The 23,661-nt window shown below is 36.3% G+C and overlaps 1 long non-coding RNA gene across 1 annotated transcript in view; it reads left to right on the top strand.

Annotated features, from left to right (window-relative positions):
* LOC140848414 (uncharacterized) overlaps positions 1–23,661 on the top strand; it is a 350,146-nt gene that overhangs the window by 50,925 nt on the left and 275,560 nt on the right. The window contains exon 2 of the long non-coding RNA XR_012129248.1: positions 5,073–5,122. This is a non-coding gene — a long non-coding RNA (uncharacterized lncRNA). The remainder of the gene's footprint in view (positions 1–5,072; positions 5,123–23,661) is intronic.

Here is a 23,661-nt window from a genome sequence, read left to right as displayed (position 1 = left end):
AATCAAAAGCACAATTTTCAGATCACAACCAAGTGGGATTTATTCCAGGGATGCAAGGATGGTATGATATTTTTAAATCAGTCATTGTGATATACCCCATTAACCACAAGGATTAAAAGTACATGATCATCTCAACAGATGCTGAAAAACCATGTGACAAAAGTCAACATCTGTTCATGATAAAAACTCTTAGATATATGCATGTAGAATTATGTATCTCAACATAATAAAGGCCATATACATCTAACTCACAGCTAACATCATACTCAATGGTGAAAAGCTGAAAGTTTTTCCTCTAAGATCAGGAATGTCCACTCTCACTACTTTTATTCAACAAAGTACTGGAGGTCCTAGCAATGAGAATCAGACAAGATTAAGACATAAAAGGCATCCAAATTGATAAGGAGGAAGTTAAACTGTTGTTATTTGCAGATGACATGATATTATATCTAAAAAATCCTACTCTACCAAAAAACTATTAGAACTTATAACAATTCAGAAAATTTGAAGGATACAAAATTAATACACAGAAATTAATTGCATTCATATATACTAACAATGAACTAGCAGAAAGTGAAATCAGGAAAGCAATTCCATTTGCAATTGCATCAAAAGGAATAAAATACCTAGGAACATATCTAAACAAAGAGATGAAAGACCTCTACTCTAAAAACTGTAGGACAGTGATGAGAGAAATTAAAGAAGACACAAATAAGTGGAAATCTAACTCATAATCATGAAGAGGAAGAATTAATGTCAAAGTGGCCATCTTGCCCAAAGCAATTTTCAGATTCTGTGCAATCCCTATCAAAATACAAATGGCTTTGTTCAGTGAACTAGAGCAAATAATCTTAAAACTTATATGGAACCACAAAAGACCTCAAATAACCAAAGCAATTCTGAGAAAGAATAACAAAGCTGGGGTATTACACTCTGTGACTTCAAGCTATATTACAAAGCTACAGTAATCAAGACAGTATGGTACTAGCCCATAGATCAATGGAACAGAGTAAAGAGCCCAGATATAAATGCATTCATGTATGGTCAATTAATATTTGATAAAGGAGCCATGAATACCCAATGGGGAAAAGACAGTCTCTTCAATAACTGGTATTGGGAAAACTGAATAGCTATATGGAAGAGAATGAAGCTGGATTACTGTCTAACTCCATACACAGAAGTAAACTTGAAATGGATCAAAGACCTGAATGTAAGTCATGAAACCACAAAACTCTTAAAATAAAACAGGCAAAAATCTCTTAAACATAGCATGAGCAATTTTTTCTTGGACACATCTTCTTAGGTAAGGAAAACAAAATAAAAAATGAACAAATGAGACTATATCATACGAAGAAATTCTGTACAGCAAACACTATCAGCAGAACAAAAAGGCAACCTACAGTATGGGAGAATATATTTGTAAATGATTTATCTGATAAAGAGTTAACATCCACAACATATAAAGAACTCATATACCCCACCACCAAAAAAAAACCAAATAACCTAATTAAAAATGGACCTGAATAGACATTTCTCCAAAGAAGAAATACAGATGGCCAACAGGCACATGAAAAGATACTCCACATTGCTTATCATTAGGGAAATGCAAATCAAAACCACAATGAGATATCACCTCATACCAGTTAGAATGGCCACTACAAAAGACAAGAAATAACAAGTGTTGGTGAGGATGTGGAGAAATGCAAACCCTCCTACACTGTTGGTGGGAATGTAAATTGGTGCAGCCGCTGTGGAAAACAGTATGGCGGTTCCTCAAAAAACTACAAATAGAAATACCATTTGACCCAGTAATTCCACTTCTAGGAATTTAACTGAAGAAAACAAAATCCCTGGTTCAAAAAGATACATGCACCCCTATGTTTATCACTGCATGATTTGCAGTAGCCAAGATATCGAAGCAACCTAAGGGTCCATCAATAGATGAATGGATAAAGAAGCCATGGTACATATATACAATGGAATATTATTCAGCTACAGAAAGAAAAGAAATCCTGCCATTTGCAACAATATTGATGTAGCTGGAGGAAATTATGCTCAGTGAAATAAGCCAGATGGAGAAAGACAAATACTATATGATTTTACTTGTGGAATATAAAAACAAAGCATAACAGAATGAACAATACAGCAGTAGACTTATGGATACTAAGAAGTGACTAGTGGTTTCTTTGGGGGAGGGATTAGGTTTGGTGGGTGGGGAGTGTGAGGGGGATAAAGGGACACAAAAATTCTCATTCATAATATAAGTTGATCACAGGGACGGTAGTACAGCATGGAAACTATAGTCAGTGATTCTGTAACATCTTCCTATGTTGACAGATAGCAACTGAACTAGTGGGAGCGAGGATTTAGTAATGTGGGTAACTGTTGAACCACTGTTTTGTATACTTGAAACAAATAAAAGATTGTATTCAACTATGCCTAAAGATAAAAAGGATCATAGCTTAGTATGAGATATCACTCAACATCTCAAGACTATGAATTGCATGGGCAACACCTTTCTCCATGGAAGATAATAGAGTTCTACTTTAAAAAGCATTTAAAATATGCATTCTTGGATCTCAGACCAAATCTTTTGTATCAGAATACCTGAACAAGCATGATGGGTAACTCTGTGGTGTTTATTCTAAAGCTTGAAAAACACTGTTCTGAAAGCAATATATATGAATAGTAATTATGTTTTTGTATTTATTCACACAAAATGGTTCCTGAACACTCAGTCTGTGAGGGCACATTGCCAGGCACTGAGGAGTATAAGAGGAGAGATAAGATAGGGTCCTTGCAAGGGCAGAGACCCTAGTAGAGAAAGTTAAGATCCTTGAATAAAAATAACTACGATTCGAGGCAATACGTTTTACTGTAACATGAAGTCCACTGAAAGCTGTAAGGGAGACCAGAAAAAACTTCCGATGGGGGCATTTGTGTGAAGGTGAAGTGAGAGAGCTGGGAAGGACATCTGAGCTGATGCCAAAACAAGGGTGTGTGTGTTTGACGTGGTGGGAGAGGCAATGTTCTGGGGCTGCAGAGGTTGTATTACAGGAAAGGAGATGACAGGAGTTAGGCAGTAGAGAGCAGGAAGCAGAATTACAGCCAGTGTGGCTACTGCCAGGAAGACAGAAGCTAAGACTGAAAGTCAGTTGGGGTGCATTTGGAAATAGGTTGGAATAGCTTTGTACAGTAGACAAGGGAGAATCACAGAATATTTTTGATATGAATAGTGACATGATACAGGCAGAGCTCAAACTCAGAGCCAAAGCTACCTGCCAGGTGAATTGTTTGGAAGAGTCAAGGGGCTATAGTCATGCAGTCAAGTGTGAGGTCAAAACCAAATTACAGATTGAGTGATGGGAAAGGAAAGTGGCAGAAAACTGCAAAGAAGTGCTGAAGACAAAGCAGATCCAACTTGGTATTTAATTAGATCTGATGGGGATAGGTGAGGAAGGAGGCAAGATGACTCACGTTTGGAGCCTGAGAGAACAAGTATACCCTTAACAAACAAGGAAGTCAGCAGAAACTGGCTCTCAGGGAAGTTTAACTTCAGAAATTTTAGGTGCTTCCAGGGTATCCAAATTCAACCAATTTATTGGATCATCAATTGCAGGGGATAACAGGCAAGTCCCTGCCATTACCTAAGTTCTGCTGATAATCAGTCATCTAGCTGACTTTTCCAGTTGGGTTCTCTACCCCTCACTCCCAGGCTTCTCTATCTCCTTGCATGGGCAGTGTTGTCTCTTTTCTGAACATTGTTGCATTTAAGAGCCTGAACTGTAAGACAAGTAAACAGTTTTCTTTGTTAAACTGATTACTTTTCATACTAAAATGTGGTCACTGTAAAAGGTCACTATGGCAACCCAAAATGGTTCCTTTCAGTATGTCTTACCAAAGATGCCTTCCATTTTAGCATTAGAGCCATGGAGGAAGGACAGAGTGGATCATGGAGAAAGAATATCCCATCTTACCACCCAGTACAATTATACAGTTATGTAAGTGGGACTGGAAATCTAGGAGAGGTCAGGGTTAGAAAGAGAGAGAGAGAGTGATTGATTTGGGAATTACCTGCATGGAATTGAGTGAGAAAGCAGTGAAGCAGTGGATTTTTCTGAGTATGTGCTTTAGCAGATTTGTATGTATATCTTATTGGTGGCTGGCTCTTCTGAAATAGATCACACTGTACTAGGGCACAGTGAGTCATTCCATGTTGTTTTCTTCCTCAGTTCTCTGTATTTGTCCCTCAGCAACTTCCTCTTATCTCTAACCATTCTTCTAGTGTTTCTGTCTAAACATTTCTCCTGTTTGCATTAAGGTCACAGAAAAGGGAAATAGAATGCAATCACCATACCATCAACAAGGGTGTGTGGAGTACCCTGTATGTGCTTAGCACAATTCTAGGTGTTTCAATCATATCATATGAGTGATTGAATTTAGATAACAAAGGCTTACCTTTATATGACAATTATTAAAAGTTGGAAAGAGTTTTTGAAAGAGGTCATAGATTCTAAATATGAAAGAAATGGTTAAGTTGGATGTTGTTTGGTGATTGAAAATGGAGCATAAGCCTCTTGTATGCTCTTGAGATAATATGAACACATTTTCAATTGTATTTCTTGCTGGCATATGGGTTGATTGCTTTACACTTCTTCCATACCTGTGTAAGTAGAACCCATATCATTGAGCTTGTCTCTTTTTATATATGATTACTTTATATCTGCCACATCCTCTGTATTGTTTTGTATGTTGGCCAATGAATGAGAAAATTCCATTCTTTCACCTAAAGCTTTTTTTTGATCATTGAGGAAAGTATGTATCATAGTCAGTTCTGAATCCTATTCTTTAAATGAGAATGATAATTTTCTTCATATATACAATAGATATTATTCAAATGACAAAGCCTTTTATTTGCATTAAGGGAGAAAGAGGAAATAGTGTCAATTCAGCAGGAGGTCTTTTTGTCTTGCATAACTAAGACATTTCCAATGTAGGGAACAGCAGAGGGTCAAGATTCAGGGAAGAGGTCAGTGAAAGACTAATGTACTGTATTTTCTCTTTTTCTGCAGATTTCTGTGAATAGGCCAGAAGCTCTGCTCCACAGGATGTTTGGGTGTAGGTGAGGCTAATTTGAGACATACTAGCTTTAAAGTACCACAGTCTTACCTCCCTCTGTCTGAAGCCCCAGCCCTGATTGTAAAGTGCCAGCCTTCTTTCCCCCTAATGCTGTCACTCCCAAGAGGTTCTCCCCTAATCTCGGCCCCTCCTGTTTCCTTTGGTGGCTCTGACGGAGCAGCAGAAGTGCCTTATGTATGATGGACCTGGGAGGGATATTTTGGGGCACTGTTTTCCCTCTTTATTATCTCTTCCAGCTACTCTCTCTGGGTGCAGATTTACTCTAGTGACAGCAAAAGCTAAACAAGATGAATTTCAGCATAGGAAATTTTCAGTTCCATAATATTTGAGAGAGAAGGGTTTAAAATTTTTTTTCTCACTTAATGGTTTTCATCCTGCTTTGTGGCATACATCTAGTTAATTGATTAATCATGTAGTTATTGGAAGGATAGTGGGCAAGTAAAATCTCTTAGCGTATTTTCTTATATAAGAGTGGACATTACCACACTTCGATTCTAGGCTTGTGATCAGGATTAAACATGACCACGCACAATGTCTAGGGCATGTATTTGATAAAATAATCAATTCACTTAAATCTGCCACCAGTATTGTGATGTGCTAAATTCACTGTTAATTCTGAATATCAAAGTTTTGAGAATGGATCAAATAATTTTATATTAACTTACTCTAATAGCAGTCACTTACTGAGTGCTCACTAAGTGTGATGCTCTGTGTTAAGCATGTACTATCAACCTGTTTAATTCTCACTACAGCACTAGTGGGTTAGTTCCGTTATCTCTATTTTATGAAGCTAGGTAGAAGTAACTTGCCTCGTCTCAGTCTGTTGGTCTGTGTGACACCTAGGTTTGTTTTTCTAATTATACTATACTGCCTCCCTGTGACCATCTTCTAAATACTGGTGTCACATATTGAAAGTACAATACACAGATGAGCAGTTCTTTTATGATGACTGTTAGGTTGACTGTAAGATGGGAAATGTTACAACTGGAGTGGAAACAGATCATGGACTTGGAACTCTGTGATGGGCATACCAGGGACTGGAGCAGCTTCTTTCCTTTCTAGTACATTGACTAAGAACCTGGGCCCTGGGAACCTATTTCCTGAGCTGTATCCCAGTAGCTTTGTGACTTAGGGCAAGCTCAGCCTTCTGAGCCTCAGTTATCTCATCTATAAAGTGAAGATAATATTACCTGCCTCATTGTGAGGATTAAGTGAGTTAGTATATGTAGATTCCTTAAAATAGTGGCTGACACTTGGTAAACGCTATTAGATAATATTTCTATGTCCCTCACATTGTATCTCCCTTTCGGAGAGTGTGTGCATGTGTGCATAGTTGCACCCTTGCTGAAAAACACATAGATTTACTTAAAGTTGTGGTGGTGCTTGTCCCAGGATCATAATCTGCTTTTGCAGTTTTTAAATATATAATAATAAAGAGAAAAGTTGATTGTTTCTCTTAAATTTCTTCTATCTTCAGAAATAACTATTGCTTAAGAATTAATGGGATTAATAATCTTTTTATTGAAGTAGGGTTGATACACAATATTATATTGGTTTCAATTGTAAAACACAGTGGTTCATCAGTTACCTGCATTATTAAATCCTCATCCCAACTAGTGCAGTTACTGTCAACATAGGAAGATGTTACAGAATCATAGGCTATATTCTTCATGCTGCACTTCCATCCACATGACCAACTTGTATTATGATTGAGAATTTTTGTGCCCCTTTATCCTCTTCACCTTCCCCCAGCCCCTCCCCCATGATAACCACCAGTCACTTCTCAGTGTTTCTAGATGTATCTCTTACTGCTATTTTGTTCATATTCAATACTTTCTAGGTATACCCATGTTGTTACAAATGGCAGGATTTCTTTCTTTTCTATGGCTGAATAATATTTCATTATGTATATGTACCAGATCTTCTTTATCCATTCATCTACTGATGGACACTTAGGTTGCTTCCATATCTTAACTCTTGTAAATAATGCAGCAGTGAGCATAGGGGGGCATACATCTTTTCAAATCAGGGATTTTGTTTTCTTTGGGTAAATTCCTAGAAGTTCAGTTACTGGGTCATATGGTATTTTTGTTTTAAGTTTTTTGAGGAACCTCCATACTGCTTTCCATAGTGGCTGTACCAATTTATATTCCCACCAACAGTGTAGGAGGGTTCTCTGTTCTCAACATACTCGCCAACACTTGCTATTTCTTGCCTTTTGGTTAGTGGCCATTTTAACCAGTGTGAGGTGGTATTTCATTGTGGTTTTGATTTGCATTTCCCTGATTAGTGATGTGGAACATCTTTTCATGTGCCTGTTGGCTGTCTGTGGGATTAATGATCTTTTAAATGTTTAAACCTGACTTCAAATTTATAAAATTGAAACCTTTTAAAAATGTAATATCAATAAAAGCCAAATATAGTGAGTAACTGAATTGATCTTATCTTTACTTATAATTTCAGATTAGAAGTAAAGGCAAATTTAATATAGGTGACTATACAGAACCTTTTCTATTTTTATGCATGCGTTGCAAATGAGGTTCATGGTTTGATATCTTAGCCTTTTTGCCAAGCTCAAGGAAAAGTTAATAAAGTAAAGTTATGTAAAGTGCATTGAACTCCTCAAGAGAGAAGTGCTATATTAATACCTGCCTCACAGTGATGTTCTCAGACTTAATGATAGAAAGTTTGTAAATTGCTTTGGTACTCCCAGTAACATCCTGATGAAGCATCATTTCGTTTTATTGCAAGGAGCTCTAAGTTACACAGAATGCAAGTTAAGGGGGAAGTAATATCCAAGTCTTTATTTTGCAATGAGAAGTACATAAAATGAAGAGAAAACGTTTTCTTTCAGTTGTGATAGAGTTGATGATTTTTGTATTTTCTCTGTTACTTTTAGGAGAGGGAAAATTTGTAATGCACTATTTAATTGAGCACTCATTTAAGTGTATAATGGCAGAAATAGTGATCATGACACAGAGATCTTTAAATTTATTGGTATTCAAATATCTAAAAATTAAATTCCAGTTTTAAAAGAGTCAAACTCTTCTTTATATGATTCTATTAAGTTTGGCATTTTTGAGACATGTCTTAAATCAATACCTGCAATACTTACAAACATCAGTAAGGAGAATAGTATTGTAAACACATATTCTTGCTGTAGGGTACATTTTAAATGTCTAAACAGTAATCAATATAGAGAAATTAAGTATTGACTAAAATAGCTTTATAATAAGTAATTATTGGTTTGCTCTTTTAGAAATTAGACATTTTCACTTTGGGAATAAAGAGTAAATTTACTATCATGAAATTAAAGTGTTTTTGACCTTTTTGTGCAACTTTCCTCTCTCTGTGAAATGATTAGGTTTAAATATGATTGCACAGCTGTATTATGTTGCAAACATCAATTTTTAATTATTATAAGGTCAATGTTAGAACAAATGTGATTAGTATGGTACCTCAGTGCACTTATTTACTTTCCACTCAAAAACCACTCTGTGTTTACCAAAACCAACCTGAACTTTCTCTGCTGACATGACTAACTAGGTTTATGCCAAATCCTTAATTTTTTCCTTAGGGTTCATCCTGTGTGTGCTGTTTTGTTTATTCTTTTAGTTTTAAAAGTACCAATTACTTGATTTATCTCTTCCCTTCATAGAGGGACATTTATGTTCCTATATGTCTCTGTGTAGGTGTCTTTGTGTGTATAACATAGATATTAATAACTTCACAATTCTCCTGCCTTTGTATAACATGAAATCTCAGTCAGCTCAGGCTGCTATAACAGAATTCCTTAGACTGGGGGGCTTAAATGGCAAACATTTATTTCTAACAGTTCTGGAGGCTGGGAAGTTTAAGGTCAAGGTGCCAGCAGATTGTGTCTGGTGAGAGGCCTTTTCCTGGTTTGCAGATGGTATCTTCTGGTTGTGTCTGCACTTGGCCTTTCTGTGGTGCGTGTACATGGAGAGACCAAGAGCAAGCTCTTCTTCTTCTAACAGCATTAATTTTATCATGAGACCACTACTCTCATGACCTTATCTAAACCTAACTACCTTCCAAAGGCCCCACCTCCAAATATCATAACTAATTTGTACGAAGCCCATCTAAAGAGAAAAGGAGTTTCCTTTCCAAGCATGGGTTTATGATACATGTTTGTAGAAATTTGCCACTTGTCTTTACCTTTCCTGCTCAATGTGACTTTGGATTTAGTTCTTTAAATTAAAAACCACTACATATAAAAACTAATATATGATCTACATACTAAGTCATTAAAATTCCCAAGATGTTCAGCATGAATAGTAATTCAGCTTTTAAAGTAAAAGTAGTTTCCTAATTCTTTCGTTCCTTAGATTACATTTTCTGTTGCTATATAATTTACCTTTTAAAAATAATAATACTAGATGAGAAAAATTTGTTGTATTTAGTAAATGAAACAGCATAAGATTTCCTGCAAGCTGGAACAAGCAGGCCAGGTGTTCCATCTTCATGGTTTAGGGAATGAATGGTCAGATGCTGGTTCGGCTCCATTGAGAATCTTAAGATGTAGTAGTGGACAATAGGCCATCACTTGGCTGTGACAGGTTGTGAAGGGGCTGGTGGGGAAATTACCCAATAGTAGTATTGATCAGGGTGAGCTATAAAGAAGATCATTCTTGCTTTTGATTCCTTTGTACTCCTTCAGTCCTTTTAGTAGGGGCATAAGGAACACATAAAAATTATAAGAACTTACCCAGATCTCCAGGCATCCAAGTTTCACTTGTTCTTTGGTGGGGGAAGAAGACAACATCTCTTATTCTTTTGAGTCTTCAAAGAAGCAAGAAGAAAACATGCATGATTATTGCAATAGATTATCTTGCCACATTATGCATGATAAAATGTTTTGAGGTCTGGTTGACTGTAGTGTCTACTAAAGTTGATGAAAGGCCTGGAGTAGATGTTTTTCTATGGTCAGTGCATGAAAGTATCTAGGTTAGAGAGTTTTCCAGGGTCAACTTATGTGCTCATCTTTAGTTATGGGTGATAGAGAGTCCTGGCACAGTGACAAGGTAAATAATATTGACAAGCCACTCAGCTTCTCTGAGCCTCAGTTTCTCATCTGTTTCTACCTAAAATGGTTATTGTGGAGATTAAATAAACTAATGAGTGTAAAATTGCTTTGTAGTTGATACTACATCTGCAGTTATGGTAAGAATAACCATTTGGAATCAGAGACAAATTGACTGAAACTTGGTTCTACTGTTTATTGGTTGTAGTTCAGTTTCTTTTCTGAGTCTTGATTTCCTCTTTCATAAGCTGAAAATTAATTCAAAAAACTATTTTGGTAGCTTACATAACCAGACAGTGTATTAGGTGTTAGAAAATAATAATAAGGATAATAATACTCATAATTATATCTCATATATGTATAATAATAATACTCACATATATATAATAATCACAAACTGAAAAGTTTGTCTTGAGGAATAAATAACTTAATTGCAGCATCCAGTACATTGTTTGGTGCATAGTGGGTAGAAGTAACTATTTTAAATATATTACACAGGCAATGTTTGTATCTTCAGATATTTTCCTTGAACTCTAGACTTGTTTTCTCTTCTTGGATACATTGTAGATATTTCAAATTTAACATGTCTGCAAAACAAACCTTCAATTTTTTTCCTTAAATATTTCCTTGCCATTTTCTTTATCTCAGTAAATAGCAAAATCATTCCTTAATTTTCTTAGGCCTAAAATCTCTTAATCTTCCTTAATCCCTTGTTTTCTTTTACATGCTACATTTAATTTAGCTGACATGCTGACCACCATTTTGTACATAAAGAAATGGAGGCTAAGAGAGTTTAAGTAACGTGTACATAATCCCATAGCTAGTAAAATAAGTCAGGGCATCAGAATTCCAGCTCAGGTCTTCTGATGTCTAGTCCAGTGCTCTTTCTATTTTACTATTATACTTTTTATTGTACTATTTTGAGGTATTGGGGCATGAGTAAGAGTTCTTCTTTATCATCTTGGTTAATTAAATGAGCTAGTGCATGCAGATTTAATACTCACCTCAGAATTATCCCCTTTAGCAAATACAGACAGGAAATAATGAAGTGCAACTCAAAGAAAACTATGTGTTTCTGAGGATCTAATTTCCACTGGGGGACAAAAGGAAATTTATATTATCAAATAGAGCACTGATGGAAAGCAAGTTTTCTATGAGTTTATACTATGTGATATCATACAAAACTTATGGTGTCTTTCAGAATCGGTTAAAAGCTACAACATAAGCAATAGAGAGAATTGGAAGTCTCTTTAAATATCTATTCTGTCTAGTCATGAAGAAATCTGGAAAGAAGGAATGGCAATTATTTTTTTCCAAGCAAAATAAACACTCGTCTCTGTTGCCAAACACTAGTAAGAAACAGCAGGCAAAGAGTAAGGTGAAGAGAGAAAAGTAAGAATTTATTTATGCTGATATAAAAAATGCTGAGTGTAATGGTTATTAATTGCAGTAAAAAGGTACTAATTAGACTTGTATTTCATGTTGATAGCAGCAGCCTTCTCTGTGATTTTTCAAACTTGTTTTTAAATGAAAATATAGGAACTCAAGAAACTGATTTGTAATAAACTTCACTTTTGACATTGGTAATTACCACAATAATTTTCATTGCAGTTTCTTTGAATATTAGTTATCTATTTAATTTTATCACGCCTTTCACTGACATACCTAACTGCTAGAAGCTGATACGGTAATACACTTATCATTAGTGATGTGTGAATTAAACATTGGTATAAAAGATGCTTCTCACAATCACAGAAATGTTAATTAATTGTAAGTATGAAAACACTTCTTTTGAGCAACTTTTAATTTAAGCAGTTAGGATAAACATATTACACATTTGGAGCTTCTGATTCATGTATTTTTGGGGTAGGGGAAAAATGACCTTGGTGGCTCTCCTCTTTAGAGTCATCAAATAGGTGTCTGTTTTTCCCATCAAGAATTTTGACACAAACTTTGATTGTACTAAGGTAACATTAGGAGGTTATTTATAGAAACATAACTCATAACAACAGGATGATGAGGGTACCAAAAAAAGCTCATACAACTTTTAACCATTTTATGGATATGGTATGAAGAAAAGACAGGTGGTGATGCTGCCGTTCTCGTTTGTGGGGGCGCACCTGGACCACTGTCTGTCTGTCCGTGAGCTCGGGGGCTTTGCGGGAAGGGGAAAATAATTGGCACTGGGAGAAGGTTTGGAACCATGACGATGAAACCAGTTCTGAAGGTCATGGGAATGTTTAGTCTAGAGAGATAAAGACACAGATTGATATATTAGCCCTCTTTAATTTTTTTTTTTCCTGAGAAGGAAGCATTGACTAGCTGGTGTCTGGTTAGTATATATTTGTTATACTGGTTAGTAAATATTTTTACTTTTACAACTGCTTCTGTCTACTAATACTTTCCTCAAGTGTGTCAGATGCCATTATAAGGAATGAGATTTTTTTTTAACTGAGCTACTAAAAAGGTCCTTTACTTGAAAGGATCCATTCTAGATATTTTCCATTTATTTAAGGAATTTTTGGTGTCATTATGGCCTAGTAACCATGGCAGCTGTCCAGCTCACCTTCCCATTCATTCTTCTTTCGTTGGATGGCATGTTTCTTGGAAAGATCATAATAAAATCAAGTGGAGCTTAAATGTACAAGACTCTTACGTTCATCCCAGCCCTAAAATACTGTGATAAACAAAAGATAATCTGATATCCAGGAATACACAAAACATCTTGATTGAAGCTATTCAGCTAACCAGTTCATCCGTCTTTGTATGTATCTTGAAATTTGGACACAATAGTATAGGTACAGACCAGTTCCAGAAAGAGCAGGCTGTAAAGTTCATGCACTGTTCTTCCTGTTCATACTGTCTCCGTTAGTGTTGGTTCTTGATTATAGAATCTTCCAGATGAAAATGATAGCATTTTTGACTTTTCAGAATGAAATTTAAAAAAATTAATGTCCACGCTGAAGTTGGTGTCCAGCGTGGAGAACCAACACTTTCCTTACTAACGTTACTTGTGACTTCTTATTAAGACAGGCATTTTGCCAAAGAGACAGTTTGTGTGAAATGTAAATCTGAAATTTGCATATTGGGTTTTCCTGCCCTTGCCTCTGTTTCGAACCTTTTAACCATGAAAGTAACATATTTTTGTAATAGGTTACTTCTTATAAAGTGTTCTACTCAAAATTGTGGGATAAATAGTATGTTTTCTTTGGTTTGTTTGTTTATTAGTGGCCATAATTTGCTGTGGTTCACTCTTATTACTGGCCTGATGTAACTAGTCTGAAGCTGGGACTGATGGATGAACTTGACTTTGTTAATGCAGGGATCTTATTAGCTCAGCTCTGAAATATAATTCTGATTGAGAACTTGGTCATGGCCCATGCTAATTACCTAGGAGCTGAAAGTCAAGTTTATGATTTAGGCTTACTGGCTCTTCACTACCATAATAAGTAGGAAAACTATGAACCATTTGAAAAAAACTTATTAGGAAGGAAGTCACACCTATATGAAGAAAACTATAAAATCTGTTAAAGTCCATTAAGCAATCTGAAAGGCACCATGCTCTTGCCTGGGAAGACAATTATATACAATGTCAATAATATCAGAATAAAACATACATTTATTACAGCTCCAACTAGAATCTCAATATTTTGAAAATATTTTGGGGAAAATGATTTCATTTGAATGTAAATGAATGAACAATAAAGATAGACAAATAAGTTATGAAAAGAACAGTGGGAATAAATTTTTCTTAATAGATATTAAAACATTAACTCATCATTAATAAACAATATGGTATTGGTATAGTACCAGAAATACACATTGGAAGAATAAAAAAAAAGTGCTCAAGCTGGTATACAAGGGATTTAATATATGGCAATTTTGTGGGAAGACATTTTCCATTTAATAGTGTTAATACAACTGGCTATTCATTTAAAAATAAAGTAAAAATGGTCTCGGTTCCTTTTATCATATACAAGATACAAAGTCCAATAGGAATATGGGTTTATATATTATAAATTAATTGCACTAAGCTATTAACTCTCTATACTCTACCAGTTGAATAGGACAGATTTTCAAAAAAATAAAGATAGACCTTGGTAAACTATGCCAACACACACACACACACACACACACACACACACACACACACACACACACACACACACACAGTGAAAGACACAGAAAATTGTATTCTGGGTTCTAACACTGGTTATTTTGATGAAGATATGCTGATTTATAGAAAGGTTGAGGGGAAACAAAGACAAACACATAAGCAAAGAAAGAAGCAATTAATAAAAGGTGTTTTCATTAGAAATCACCCTGAAAGATGTAAAAATGTGTGAGTGTGTGTGCATGCATAAGGAGAACCACGAGGCTACAGTCACTGAAGTGTTAGGGGCAGACACCGCAGGGCTGTAGTCTTTCTAATGATTTTTGCTTTCTTCATTATGCTTTTCTGTATTGATTAAATTTCATTTACAAAGAATATTTATAATTATATGATCATAGCAACAACTAATGACAGTTCTGACTGGAAGGCAAGGGAACCTGTAGGATAGGGAGAGGGGAAGGGAAGGGTCTTAACATGTGCATAAGAAGATACTAAGCTATATAATGCAGCAACTGTTCATAGTTTTGTCTTCCTAAAAATTATTGACATTAAGAAACATCACAAGTTGTTATAGAAAATGAAGCTTTTACTTTTCTTTTAATTTTTGCAGTGTTTGTAGATAAAGAGGGATAAGCTTATAGCAAAAGGAAGAATATAATTTTTGCTGCCTCTGTAACTATGATGGTTTTGTACTGTGTCAGCTAAGCAGTTTCCCACTGTTCTTTCCCTGTATGGTTCTGAGTCAGGGTTGGCATAAGAGAAATGTGAATGAGACTGGAGGGGCATAAGTGAAGCAGTAGCCGTTACACTCTGATATATGCATCAAATGAATTTATCAATCTGGCTGAGTAGATTTAGACATTGTCAGATAGATTTTAGTGCCAGTGATAAAACAAAATGAGAATAGAGAAATGAACACAAGAAGAATTATTTTGAATAGAGTTTAGAGAAATTTAAGGAACAGTTTTTAAGCAAAGTTAGAGGATATATAAAGAAGTCAAAAAATAGTTTTATCTTCAGTGTCTCCCAACAAAAGATTCTCAAAGTCAGTGTGATGTCAGAATAAACACCAAATTCAGGATAGTACAAATACAGATCTCAAGGGAATGGCTCGTAAAACTCTTGGTTGTGACCTGAGAAGAATTTAAGAGTGCTTAACAGAACTTTTAAGAATATTCTGGTATACCCTTTCTGCAGGAAATTAATTCTCTGAAGAATCTTAAGGGTATATCTCTTAGATATTTTCAATTAGACAACAGGCTTCTAAATATATTAAGGTCATTGTCCCATGGGACTCTGATGCTTAGGCCACATATTTTTGGGGAAGAAATTGGGGTGTGACTTATGTTGAATAGAGTGTATTATGATTTGACATACCCACAAACTTTGAAAGGAATTATATAAGTTTGAAATGAAAAGGAAGAGATAGGACAAAATGAAGAGAAGTTTTTGTTCCTCTAATCTGTAGGATGCAGACTGATAAGAAAAACTACTTAGTTACAAAAGTAGTTTTGTAACTACTTAGTTACTACTTAGTTAGACGGCTGTTCAAATGGGGAAAGAAGGATGTGTCAGGGGGCAGAAACAACATCGCAGTAGGAACAGCCGGAAGCTCCACTGAATCATTCACAGGAAATGTGAGTGTGCTGTGATCAGGGAGCTGGCCACATACACCCAAACGGATTTCAGCATTGCTGTGGACCTGCTGTGTGCTTCCCATCTTGTCTCTTGTGTAGGGCAGTATCTATTTCAGTTACTTATGCCTTCTCATCATTGTGTAGGTGTGTATGTGGCAGAAAATTTGTGTCTTTAGTTAACAGTTCTCCAGATTAGTAGGAACCATACTTGAAGTTCTTAACTGGAGGAAACACAGCACATCTGCACTTGGTTTAAATAAGATTTTGGACCTCCAGACTGAGCTTGATGCCATAGTGGGATGGCAATGTTGGGAGCTGTGAGAGAGGGCATGGAGGGGCATGAATTTTGGTGGCCGAAGTGTAGACTATGACAGATAATGAAAGATTGCCCTTATGAATTGCGTTTCTCTTTTCATATAGTCCTACTCATGTCAGGGGGTGGAGTTTAATTTTCTTCTCTGTGAATCTGGACTTGCTTGACAAATAGAATGTGGTGAAGTGATGTTGTGGGACCTCTGAGGCTAGGTGATAAGAAACTTTACGTGAATTTCTGCATTGTTTTGTTGTAATGCTTGCTTTTGAGACATTCCCTCTTAGAAACTAGCTGCTGCTGTAAGAAGCTCAAGGGACGTGGAGAGGCTACTTGTAAGCACTTCACCTGAAAACTCCAGCTGAGCTTTCTCCAAGAGCAGCAGCATTGCCACCTTGGGCGACCAGTCCTGCTGAGCCTTCACCACTGTCTTACTGCAGTTGCACGGGAGACCCGGAGTAAGCACCACCCAGTAGAGCTCAGTCGATCCATAGAGAGTGGCTTTAGAAATGGCCTCTCTTTCAAAACTCTAAAATTCACTCTCTCCTTTCTGAGTAATTCACTTATTTCTGACTTTCCTCTGCACTTGAAATGTAATTCGTCTCATGTTAATTTGCACTTAGTTATATTTTGTTTTCAAAAGTCCTTAATTCAATCTCAAGTGGTCTATTTTCTGCTTTTTGCCTTCATTAGTAGATCTTTCAAGACAGACTCAATCTCTTATTTCCCTCTCGTATTCCCCACTTCACAGCTCCCAAGTTTACACTGATCACTCAGTAATTTTAACTACCTAAACCTCTTCTAGAATGCTTTTTAAAATTGGAGGATGAGTTTTTACACTCTGTTTCCTAGCAGAACTTGCTTAGTATGAAATCTTAATCACCATATGAAATTTTCTGTTCTATACTACATTAATGAATTGGAAATATGGAGACTATGAACCTATCTTGACTTGGCCTCACTACTGTGTTTGCTCATTCTCAACCTTGTGGCCCTGGTATTTTTCCTGTCTTACGCCAAGCTTTTTCCTGTCTTAAGACCTTGTCTTTGGGCTTCCTTCAGTCCAAAGTTTTCTGCCCTGGCTCCTTCACCCCCTCTTGCTTGCAGCTCAGATGTTGTATTCTCAGAAACCTTTCTTGGCCATCCATTCCAAAGTAGCTCCAAACTCTACTCTTGTTTCTATCCTTATATTTGACTTTATTGTCTTCATAGTATTTATCATTACATGAAATTACCTCCCTCATTTGTTTGTTTATTCTATCCCCTTAATCTTATTTGTCCTCCTCTCTCATTAGCATGGGAGGTTCAAGAGAGAAGACTTATTTTTTAGGGGATGGTTGTTTACTTCAGTTACTGCTACATTCTCAGAGTATGGCAGGTCCACTGGTGCACAGTAGGTGTTCCATAAATATTTATCGAATGAATTAATAAGCTCGCAGATTTATCTTCCACTAGCATAAGGTCGGCCTTGGGGAACCATCTTAACTCAGGAGCTCTTGATTCTGCCCACTGAGAACTGCAGTGATGTCACCGGCCTGCCTTTGGGGAGCAGTAACAGTGGGGAAGGAGCTACTTTCACAAGTTTGAGAGAAGCTCAACAATTTCTGCTAAGGTTAAATAAAAAATATTGGAATCCTAGATTTTTAATTAATTTTTTTAACTTAAAATCTGTGTTTATGCTTCAGTAAGCCAGAATTGGGATGACTGGTTATCAAAAAGAAAATTTTTATTTTAAATTATTTGTATTAATTTGCCAATTGGAACAAGGTTTAAAAATATTGAAAGACAAAAGGCAAAATATTTGCTTTCCTCTTTCTTAAATATATATGGCAGCTTGAATAATGGAATTAGTTGTTAATCTTGAGGTTTCTGGTGTCATATAGGCAATTTTCTCTCTAAATGCATGAGATTATAGATTCCAGAGGAAGTACATGGTTTTAAAAATTCTATGGGAAGAATTGCTGTAATAAACTTGGAAACTTTTCATTCTCTAAAAACATGCAAGTTTGAGACTTTCTGAGCATATCCTGTTTTCTCCTTCCTTAGGCACAGAGAAGGAATGCTTTCTCCTAGCCTTATACTTGGGAAAAACCATGTAACTAGTTCTGGCCAGTGGGCTATCAGCACAAGAGACTTGTAATTTAAGCCATGTGATCACTGACTCAGGACCTGCAGCTCTCTCTTCCCCTTCAGCAGTGTCTCAGGAGGCTGTGTTTTCCAAATGGTACAGCTGTGAGATGCTAGAGGCTCCATAAACTGGGCTCCCTCAGTGACTCTCTGTGACCTATGTGGAGTATGGAGTGTGGATCCCTGAACCACCAAGTCCCTAAATGACTGTCTGTGGGTCTGTTCTGGGTACAGAGTATGAGCCAGAAATTACAGTGTTTGGCCACTGAGATTTTGTGGCTGGTTGTTGTTGTATTGTAGCCGATCCGGAATGCATGATATAGTTGAAAAATGGGAACCGGGGTTGATTATTATTAGTTTATCTCTAGTAGAAAAGACTTACAAATATTTAAGGAATCACTTTAAACTATTTTGTAATCTTTTTAAAAGAACAAAAAATTTGTACAATACATGCTCGAATTTAATAAAGGGGCATACTTTGTTCCTGATTTTTCTTGGTAGTATTGAAGGAAAAATTATATACCAAGGGACCTGGTAATATTACACATGCCTTGATCATATGTGGATACAGAGGGAAAAGCTCTAGGTCTTCTCGGTGGTTTTAATTCACAAAACCATTCTTTATTTCCACTTAAAAATAGCTGCAGCTACTATCATTTAAGACATTTTTCAGATTTCATTGTGCTATGGAAATTAGCATTTTTATTACCAGAAATTACTCTTGTTTGCTAATACCAAAGATGTCCAAAAGCAAGAACAGTCTTCCGAGCTGTTAGACTTTGGAAGAGGATAGTAAATCAAATGGAAGATAGGATCATATATCATATTAAACACAGAGAATTCACCACAAAATCATTACACTAAAAAGCGACAATTTTGATTGATTAAAATGGTATGGGCTGGATAGTGTTAAATCACTGTGAGTGATATGACATTATGATTTTACATAACATATTTCTGCTGAGACAATGAAGGTAAAAGGCATTGTTATCAGATGATAACAGACAATACAAAGAATCCTGATGTTAGATTTATTACCTGGTTTAGATTTAGAAAGAAGTAATTCTTGTCCTGTTCCACTTATCAAATGACTGTAAATTCAGTGATGATGTAAAATTCTAAGGCAGAGCCACTTACAGGTTTGACAAAGTGCCAGCTATAAAGTATTTATTGTCCTCAGTGGTTCTGCCTTACACACTTAAATATTTATCAGAAACATAAGCCCTTCTGATAAATGTTTCTGATCTTTGTGGCTAGATTTTTTAACATTTAGATTTTTCACCAGAAATTATGTCTATATTTTTATATTAATAATGTAGAGCTCATAATTTGAGAAGGCAATATGTGAGTTTTTGAATTTTATTCCTTTTTAACTTCTACTTTAAGTGTGAAATTTTTGAGGTATTGTTGTTCGTATAGACATGAGGGCATCCTTATTTTGCCATTGCTAGAGAGGCAGCATGGTCAGATATTCTGAATTGCATCCTTATGTTTATACCAAATGAGATTTAAGATGATGGTGGTCTAAATACAGTCTGAGAAGATTTGTAATGTCCAAGTATACTAGGTGATGGTTTTAGTGCCACGTATCTCTGTATATCCTGGTTCTGAAGAACACAGGCACAGGTGGTTCCTTACCCTGGGACACCCTAACTGAGCGGACCAAGGATTAGCCCTTGAGTTACAGAAAGTCAGCACTGTCCTGGCCAGTGGTCTGTGGGGTGGCCTGTCACAACATGGGAAACAGGACGCTCTCTATGAGAGACAGGAGCGAGGACCTGGCTACATCTTGTGATGTGAGACACAAGGCTACTTGGAAGCAATTGGTAGACTCCATAATAAAGCTACCACCAAAGCCAAGGATTAAGGAAGAAAAGCAGAAGCACTTAGTAGTATCAAGAGAAGTAGACATTAGAGAAGCTGAAATAAAGTGGCAGAACCCTCAGAAAACTGAAACTTGGCATTAAGGAGAACTGAAAGTGGAATGGCTTGCTACAGTAAAGCTGTGTAGGTTGTTATTATTATTATTATTGTTGTTGTTATTTCTCAATTCCCTGAGTATCCGTACAGCAGACTAAATAACTTGAGCTGTATTCAACTGGGCTTCTCACTCTTCCTCCGACTTCAAAAAGTCTAACACATCTAAGAAAATATAATTAATTCATATGATCACAGAATTTCAGCTCTATGAGAGAACTTAGAGACATCTTGCCAAAATGTTTCCCTATTTATTTTTTACTACAACGAATTTCAGTGCCAGAGAGGATAAACAACAAAGTCCTAGCTTCGCTCTACCAGCTGATTGTACACTGTGATCGTAAACTCACCAAGGTACCAAACTTGTTTTAAGTAACTGTTTCTTCTGGCCCTGGTACAATGTAGGAGCTCAGTAAATACTTGTGGAATAGTGAGTTGTAGCAAAATCTTATGGCTTTTGATAGATAATTTAGTTTTGCTTGTGAAGCTGGTTAACTCTAAATAGTTAAAAAAGGGTTATGGTAAAAAATGAAATGATATAACTCTTATTTAACCCCCCCATTCTCTTTTGCACACCACATGTACGCACAGGGATATACACTCAAAGGAGTTATGAGCCTTGTAAGCTGATTAACGAGGTTTTGTACCATCAGAATTGGTCCTGGAAAATTGATTGCATGAGGCTAGCATCTGGGGCTCAAAACGGCATGGGCAGTGGGGCACCAACATCATCCACCTGATTTACAGTTAGGTCTCCACACTTCCTTAGATTCATGGATGAAAACTGAAGAAGGTTTTATGTTTGGAACATTTCCTGATTCAAGGATAAGGAAGGTTATTAAGATAAGTTGTCTGACCCGTAAGGATTTACATGGGCTTTCAGTTTCATTGTCATTTTCTTGAATATCAAAGGCTAAAGATTATTTTGAATAAATCAGAACTTAAAAGAAGTCCCTGGGAAATATTGTATGTCTGTTGAGCAGACTGTTACAGGGAAGGAGAACAATTGTATTCAGGGACATTTCTTCGATTTTAGCCACCTCTAAATAGGAAGAGCTATCAGAGTTACATCTGTCACTGATTTTGTTTTACTTTTTGGTTCTATTTTCCCTTGAGATAAATTCTTCAGAGCCAGAATAAATAATTAGCATATGACAAAGGAAGAATGCTATTTCTCATCTTCATCTGGGTTTTATCTTAGGAGTTATAAAGACAAATCCCTGGTTTCAGACTTATTCAGAATGGTGGTCTATATTGGAGGATTAGGTTCTGTTCAGGAAGTTTCCCTCTCTAAATTTCCTACAAAAGGACTTCTGAATATTGTGATGATTATGAAACATTATTAAGGGGTTGGGCTTAGGAAAGTAGAAACCCAGCAATTTCCGTACTGCTCTACTTTGGAGGACTGGAAGTATTTCAGGTCAAGGGTATATGCTAGAGCAAATTCTGACCATTCACAAAATCACTTTACTCACTGCCAAATGGGATGTTCGGATTCTGTATGACACAGCAATCTTTCTAGTAAGTTTTGGACCAAAATAAATCCCAAAGAAGGCAAAGTCCTGAAAATATTGGAGTCCTTATTTGTGTGAAATGAAAGAATTATAAAGATTTGATGAAGATCCTATAAATAAGTAAACTTTATACCATACTGTATACAAAGAAAACATTCCAAATGTTAAGATGTGTCTGCTAAAGAGATCTTAAAATTGTCCTCCCAATGGCTCAGCATTACTAGCGTTTGTGAGGGAAGTCCTGAGCCCTCCCAAGGAGATAAATAAGATCATCTGAATATCCTCATAATTCTTTATGAGCCAGACCTTTGTTTTAAGAATTAGTTCTAAAGGACTCAGGGGACTTTGACTATCCTAACCTCATAGAAGGTCAGTATTAGAAAATGGCTCTTTGTAATTCAATAAATTGTCATTCTGTATTAGTTAAGCAAATTTTCACCCTCCTTGACCTGGGGTTGTTCTTGAGCCTTGGGAGACAGACTTACAAGGTAATGCTTAGAATGAATGAAGTGCCATATAAAGCTTTCTGAGGTGTGTTGGTATCCGCATGAGCTGTGGGCTGAGATTATACACCAATAAGCTGCAGTACAAGGGCAAATTGGATTGGAGAATATTGAAATTGTAACTACAAATTGGTCCTGTATTTGGCCACTTAATTGTGGATGCTTACAGCCATTCATTGTTGCTTTTTAAAATTTAGATTGTTTTAAAGATTAATTTATGTTCTATTTGTGTTATATCTATTCTATTTTCTAGCTATTTGTCCTTTCTATATTTTTTGATTCATTTCAACAAAATAAGTTGCAGATACCAATCAGTACCCTTTGCTCCCTAAGCACTTGAACATAACACAGGAATTCAGTATTTGTGTATGTGTTTTTTGAGGTAAAATTTATATACAGTGAAACTTCAGGTCTTAAGCATACAGTTTGATGATTTTGGCAAACGCACACTCCTCTGTAACCCACACCAGTTCCGGCCACCCAGAAGGTTCCCTTGCACCCCACTCTATGGTTCTGACTTTTTTCAGGACAGATTAGTTTTGCTGTTCTAGAACGTCACATAAATGATCATTCATATCTACACTTTGTAAGATTTTCACTGAGCATGTTTTTGAGGTTCATCCATATTATTATGAGTATCAGTAATTTCTCTTTATTGTTGAGTCATATTACCTCAAATGTAATGACTCTAATTTGTTTATCCATTCACCTATTAATGGGCACCAGTTTCCAGTTTTTGACCTTTATAAATAAAATCACTAAGAGTCTTTGTGTGGCCATATGCTGTCATTTCTCTTGGGTATACACTTTAGAGTGGAATTCCTGGTCATAGCATAGGTACATGTTTAGTTTTGTAAACATTTTCCTAAGTGGAAGGAAATGATACCTTCCTAATTATCATTGACACTCCCATCTTTAATCATTTTAATCATTTAGTTCTCCTAGGCCACACTGTACTTCTCTGAAGTAAGGGCCTGAGATAAGCACAGGAATATTGTTCTCATAGTATAATAAGCTTGGGCTGGGCTGGGACTGAGGGGAGGAAGCAACCATTCTGAGTTGATTCATAGCTCTCAGCGCATTCCTGTAGTCACTTCAGGATCGGTGGAGAATACGGCTGTATTATGTCACTGTGGCACAGTCGACAGACTAAGCTCTCCCCTACACAAAATGTGAGCAAGAGGCTAAATATGTAGTCTAATGATGTCTGTATTTCCACTAAATCTATTAGCCTTATTGAAGACATTAGTGGGTGTAAGTGTTGAAAAATATGCATACAGTTCTATAAGTTGTTTA

This window comes from Manis javanica, chromosome 1 (genome assembly GCF_040802235.1).
Source record: "Manis javanica isolate MJ-LG chromosome 1, MJ_LKY, whole genome shotgun sequence".
Taxonomy (NCBI): Eukaryota; Metazoa; Chordata; class Mammalia; order Pholidota; family Manidae; genus Manis; species Manis javanica.
Note: the sequence above shows the minus strand (reverse complement) of the source record. Positions and strands in the feature narration are given on the sequence as shown.